General features: G+C 34.5%; 1 non-coding gene across 1 annotated transcript; it reads right to left on the bottom strand.

The window, feature by feature from the left end:
• Window positions 1-5,813: 5,813 nt before the first annotated feature.
• LOC131615345 (small nucleolar RNA R71) lies at window positions 5,814-5,920 on the bottom strand. Its single transcript, XR_009287765.1, has one exon. It is a non-coding gene; the product is annotated as a small nucleolar RNA R71 (small nucleolar RNA).
• Between the last annotated feature and the right edge of the window lie 692 nt (window positions 5,921-6,612).

Raw genomic sequence — 6,612 nt, forward strand, 5'->3', positions numbered from 1 at the left:
TTGTTTAAGATTGACTTTTTAAGTTTATCTACTAATATAAATTTGTAAGACTTATATAGGATGTGTTTATGAGTTGGTTTTTAGAGGGTTCTAAATGAAATAACTTTGAAGGAAGGTCTATATTTAAATGTATATTTGATATTTTAAAAAGGTGAAATTATATGTTTGTCATTTTTTTAAATATCAAATATTATATCAAAATGTTAATGTAGTTCTTCAAAATATATATTTTTTAAAACATTGTAATAAGCTACTAATATTGGTGCTATATGATCAAGAGCGTTAATTACAGAACATTGTAAATAATTTCCATCCGTCTCAAAATAATTGTTAGAAAAAAAGTTGTCTCAAAATATTTGTCATTTTAAATTATTAATGCAATTTTATATTTAATTTTTCAATTGTACCCTCTAATAAATATTTAATTTATTGTTTTTTCACTTAACATTAATGTTAATTTGAATACATCAATAATTAACTAGGATAATTGGGTAAAGTAATTATTCTCTCTTTCATTTATTACTGTTTCTTAATTTGTGTAAAATGTTCAATTGTGACAAATAATATGAGACGGAGGGAGTAATAAATTTATTGTTTATTTTTAAATAATGTAAATAATGTTTATATATTATAGAACATTGTAAGTAGTGTTCACTTCCTTACAAGGATATTCAAATACACCAAACAACAACTAAGTCTTATCCTATTAGGTGGAGTCGTCTATATGGACCAACTTTCGCTATAATATTCTATCACTGATCATATTTCTGTTCAAATTATTAATCTCGATATCTTTCTTAATACTCTCATAATTTTTCTTGGGTCTTTCTCTTCCTCGAATTGTTTGCCTTCTTTTCACCTGGTTTACTTTCCTTGCTATAGCATCTACGGGTTTTCTCTCTATATGTGCAAATCACTTAAGCTTATTTTTCAATTTCTTCTCTACTATAGACTCTACTACGTCACTCTAATAATTTCATTTTTAATTTTATCTTGTCAAGTCTTACCACATGTCCACCACAATATTCTCATCTCTGCTACACTTACTTTATTCTCGTGTTGATTCTTAACAGCCTAACATTTTGTCCCGTATAAAATTGTAAGTCTTACCGCAGTCAATAAAACTTCTCTTTTAGTTTGAGCGGTACCTTCGCATCACACAAAACACCTGATGCATTTTTCCATTTCAACCATCCTGCTTGAATTCGATGATTTATATCCCTTTCTATCTTCTCCATCATCCCATATTACGAACCTAAGATATTTAAACTGTGTAACTTGAGGGATAATATTGTTTCCAACTTTCACCTATAGGTTAAAAACACTTCTTCTTTTCTTGAACTTACATTCTATATACCCCGTCTTACTTTTTCTCAGGCGAAAATCTTATGTTTCTAAAGCTCGTTTTCAAGTTTTCAACCTCTCATTTAAGTCCCCCTTTGCCCCTCTAAGAAAAACTATATCATCTGCAAAAAGCATGCAACTCGGTGCCATCTCTTGGATGTGTTTAACGAAAACATCCAAAATTAAGGTAAAAAGGTATGGGCTTAGGGTTAATCCTTAATGCAAACCAATTGTAATGAGAAAATCGTTTGTCTCTCCACCCTGTGTCCGAACACTAGCTGATATCCCTTCATACATATTTTGGATAACTCGAATATATGCAATCCTAACCCTTTTCTTCTATAGGGATTTCCACAAAATCTCTCAATGCATTCTATCATACGTCTTTTCCAAGTTGTAGCGGGAAAAAATTGAGATCAAAGCCATTGAATTGACTTGACTCATTATTTCAGTGAAAGTCCCCACCGCGTTTTATTGTTTCCCAAGGAAATGGGAAAAGAGCGAAATAAACCCAAAAGAAGTTTTTTAAATCAAAAACTAGAAAAAAGCAGAGATCTAAGGTACGAGTGTTGGTTATACAAGGGGAAAATATTAGCACCCCTCATATTTGTGGTACTCCACATGAACCTTTTTGAAAATCTGTATAAAAAAGAGAATTGTGTGCAAAAGAAAAAAGTTTTGTTTGATTTTAAAATATGTTCGGCAAGACATTACATCTTTTGCCTACATACCTCCTCAGTGCAATGGAGAAGTCAGAGTAAATGTAGTTCCACTTAAAGGGAAACAAAAGGTTTAAAACTGGATAGACACTTTATCATCATAGAAGAGAATACTCAGCCAATTATCTTGAACATGAGAACAAATGGACCTTTTTCATCACAAATGAAAGAAGGGCTCCAACTTGGATAAAATCAACAAGTATACCACTATCGGTTTCAAGTGGAAAGGGTTCCATCATATCAATCAATACCAAGACTGTGGGGTTTTACATCTCACCATAACAATTAATCATGTCTAAAATTTTGAGGAAAATCCACTAAGGGCAAAAGATATTTTTAAAGAATTTGCAAACATAAGAAGGTTTTGGGAAAAAGGGAGAAGATTTTGAAAATTTAAGAAGGGGGAAGGAGATAAAGGGACTATCCTAAAGCATAAAATAAAAGCTAAGGATAAGAAAAATCTAACCAAACAAGAAGCCAACACTTGACATTACGAGTCAATGTAGATTTCCCATCCTTTGGACTTAAACCATAACCAAGCAGGTACAATACCAACTATAGGATCCAGATGAACTTGACATCTTCATAGATAACTTGCACAAAGCCTTGGAGATACGCCATGAGAACTTGAGACACAAATTGGGCAGAGTAACAACTGTGTTCAAATGAATTCCTTATCACAATGCCTTGGAATTAACCATCAAGGACTTTCAAAGAATCACCTGCATACACAAAGATAAATAACCCAATGCCTTGGAGTAAACTCCAAGGACTTCCAGACAAACAAGCACAATACAGTCAAAGTATCAAAAATTCAAATGAAACTCCAAAGTGCCAGGGTCAATGTCCTAAATCTAAGTCCATAGGTTCATCCTCCAAGCTTAGGGTAAAGTAACCAAAGTCCAAATCCACATTAAATCTTGTGATTCAAGTTGATTATTAGTATTTTAAGCACAAAAGTAAAGTATAGTCCAAGTGGACAAAAGAAAAAGTACATACACATAAACATAGGTCCAAGTGGACGAAGGGAAAATAGACATAAACATAAAAATGATGATGAATGCTAGATGGTAAAGTATAAAGCATAAAAAATAAAGGCAAGATTATAAAAGGCATACAAATAAAAGTTAGAAGTTAGAAGTTAATTGTTAGTTGTTAGCTTGAATGATCAATAATGGACGACCAGTGAACTTAGGTCAAAGTTTATGAAAACTTGTCAGAAGATTGATAGAATCAAAGCTTCTACACAACAAGCTTTCAAAGTTTTTGAACCAATTGTCAAATAGTCGACAATCCTTGGGCTTGTAAACATAGGTTTAGGCCACGAATGATCATTCTCCAATATGTGACCAAAGAAAAAGAAAGGGGAAAAAGTATATTAGAACCATGGTATCAAGATGAATTTCTTTTGATTTTAATGGGATTCCATCTTCATGATGTGTTAACCCACATTTTGTGAATTAATACAAGTTTATTTTAGTATTTAGTTTAGTGTTATTTATGTTTGTTCATTTAGTTTCTCTGTTTATTTGCTGTTTTAATAAAATTAGTATGGAGTACATTAGGTGCTCCCTTTTTTTAGTTTAATCTTTATTTAATGTGCAAAATTTAACAATAGGCAAGTTGAGGCACAACTGGGCGAGTCTGCTGATGAGCCATGAGTGAGGAAGCTTGTTTTGAAAAGGAACAACATTGCAAGCTGGTACAATAGTGGAGAGAGTGGGAAGAAATATTGAATGGAGTGAAATCTCAAATGGCACTGAAAAAGATAGTGGAATGAATTCAAATTCATAGTGGAAGCAAACAGCGCTATAAGACACAAATATGGTAAAAAAGGATGCTGCGCGCCGCCTGCTTCTGCTGTCTCAGACTAAGCATTTCGCCTTGTCCCTCCACTACTGTCGGATAGTACAAATATTCTTATCTATGCTAGAGACGTTGAGGATTGAGTGTGCTAGATGATTTTCTTGATCCTAGGCCCATGATCCGAGAAAGTTGAGAAACCCTAATTCCTTGGCCTATATAAAACACTGAAAGCATCATTTGAAAGGATTCAACATTTGTTCCAAGTTCATACCTCCACAAGAGTGTTTGCAGAAGAGTGTTGTAATCTTCTCTCCTCACCCATCTTTGTGCTAGCTGATGAATACTGGTGCGACTGGAGTTTTCTCTTGAAGACCTAACCGTCTCAAGTTCTGCTCCAAGTTTCTCTTAAGTTGTTATCTTTTGTGCATTTCCTTGTCTTAAGATGTTTCCTTTGAGAACCATGTTCATTGTTTGTACTCGACTCACTATGAGCTAAACTTCTTTTAGTTGAGAAATGTGATATTAATATTATAAGTGTGTTTATGTTTTATGTTTGTGTGATTAGTTCTTGATTTATCATGTGTTTATATCTCCAATACTTATTTCTTACATTAATCACCTTAGAGATAGGTATAAGCTTGTTATTGTGAGAGATCTAACAACAAGTGTATTTCATGAATAAAAATGGTTGAAAGAGTATAATAGATATATTCGCTTGAATTAGTTTGCTAAGATATAAGGAAACTACAATCATTAAGGAAAATCAGAACTTTTAATAGACGTGTATTAGGGTTACAAGTGGAACTTAGATATTTGCTTTCCTTACCCTCTTATGCATGCCACTGATTGTTGTAGAAATACACTTTTAGATCCTTCTGACCTTGCATGTCACGACTTCACACATCATTAACACATGAACACATAGAAAAAATATTAATTGATCAAAACTCAACTATCTTTCTCTCAACACTCTTATGACACGTTATTCTCTTTGTCTATTTTAATTATTACAAGAAAGCTGGACTTAAAACCATCACCTATTGTTATTTTCCTACTTATTCTTAAAGTGAGAGAATAGTTTTAATACAAAGTCATATCTAAGTGGTAACACTCCCTGTGGGTACGATACTCTATACTTATTACTTTCTGCGATCAAAACGTGTATACTTTCATGTGACACCTTTAAAGATTTTAATCGAACAAGTTTCTGGCGCCGTTTTCGGGGATTGATTTTTACTACATTTATGTTTTTGTATTTGATTCTATTTGTTTTCATTTTAAGCATTTGTGTTTTTGACATTCTGCTGTAGTTTGGTGTCATGACAGGTGTTAAGCTATTGCATGCACTGATCGTTGTGCCTTATTCACATTGGATTTCTTGAACCTGAAAGAACATTCAGGGCGCTAAGAAGGCAAAGACGTGCTAGACGTATCCCAAAAGTGCCTGCAAAAGTTAATCTGACCGATATCGATCCACCGGATCCACCTCCACCAATACCAGAGGATTCAGACGAGGAGAAGCATATCCCAGTCATTGCAGAAAACATTGACATTATTGGTATTGCCAATGATAGGGCAAGGAACATTAGAGACTACGCTGTCTTTGACCCTACATCAATGAATATTGGCATTGTATTGCCAGAGATCACCGTAACTCAATTTGAATTCAAACCAATGATGTTCCAAATGCTGCAGACTACTGGCCAATATTCTGGATCTCCCAATGAAGACCCTCATCTGCACTTGAGGAAATTTCTAGATGTAGCTAGCAACTTCAAAATTCCAGGCATAACTGATGATGCCTTCAGGCTAAGGTTATTTTCGTACTCTCTAAGGGATAGAGCCAAGAGTTAGTTAAATTCCTTGGAGCCTAATTCCAATGCCACATGGAATGACTTGACTGGAAAGTTCTTAGCTAAGTACTTTCCTCCTTCCAAGAATGCAAAGATGAGAAACAAAATCACATCATTTAGGCAAGGAGATTAAGAATCCCTATTTGAGGCTTGTGAACGGTTCAAGGAGTTACTTAGGCAATGCCTTCACCATGGCATCCATATTTGCATCCAACTCGAGGCATTTTATAATCGGCTAGTTCCTTCTTCAAGGAACATGCTTGATGCATCTAGTGGAGGAGCGCTTTTGCCTAAATCCTATGAAGAAAGGTATCGATTGATTGAGAGTATCATGCCTAATACTTATCAATGACTTGTTTCAAGAGCTAATGTGAGCACAACTTAGAAAAGATGTGCTGGAGCTCATGAAGTTACCGAAACTGATGCGCTTTCTGCTCAAGTGGCACAAATTCATTAAATGATGAAGAATCTGATGACTCTAGAAGCGCCTAAGCCTAAACCAGTAAAGGTGGTTACCGTCGCATCAGAAGTTGCCTGTGTCTACTATGGAGGGGAACATTTGTTTGAAGAATGCATAACAAATCATGTTTCTGCTAACTATGTGGGCAACAACAACATGTACAACAAACCTTACATGTACAACAAACCTTACAACAACACTTACAACTCTGGATGGTGCAACCACCCAAAATTTTCATGGAGTAACAATCAAGGTCAACCGAGGCCTCAAGCTACTAAAGCAACTCAAGCACCACAAGTTCCTCTTAATTTTGTAGCACCGGCTCAAGGGAATAACCAATTGGAAAACATACTGAAATCATTCATTCAAGAGACCAAGAATCAGTTCTTAGCACAAGGAGTGAGCATAAAAAATATTGAAAATCAAGTGG

Source organism: Vicia villosa, linkage group LG6 (genome assembly GCF_029867415.1).
Source record: "Vicia villosa cultivar HV-30 ecotype Madison, WI linkage group LG6, Vvil1.0, whole genome shotgun sequence".
NCBI lineage: Eukaryota > Viridiplantae > Streptophyta > Magnoliopsida > Fabales > Fabaceae > Vicia > Vicia villosa.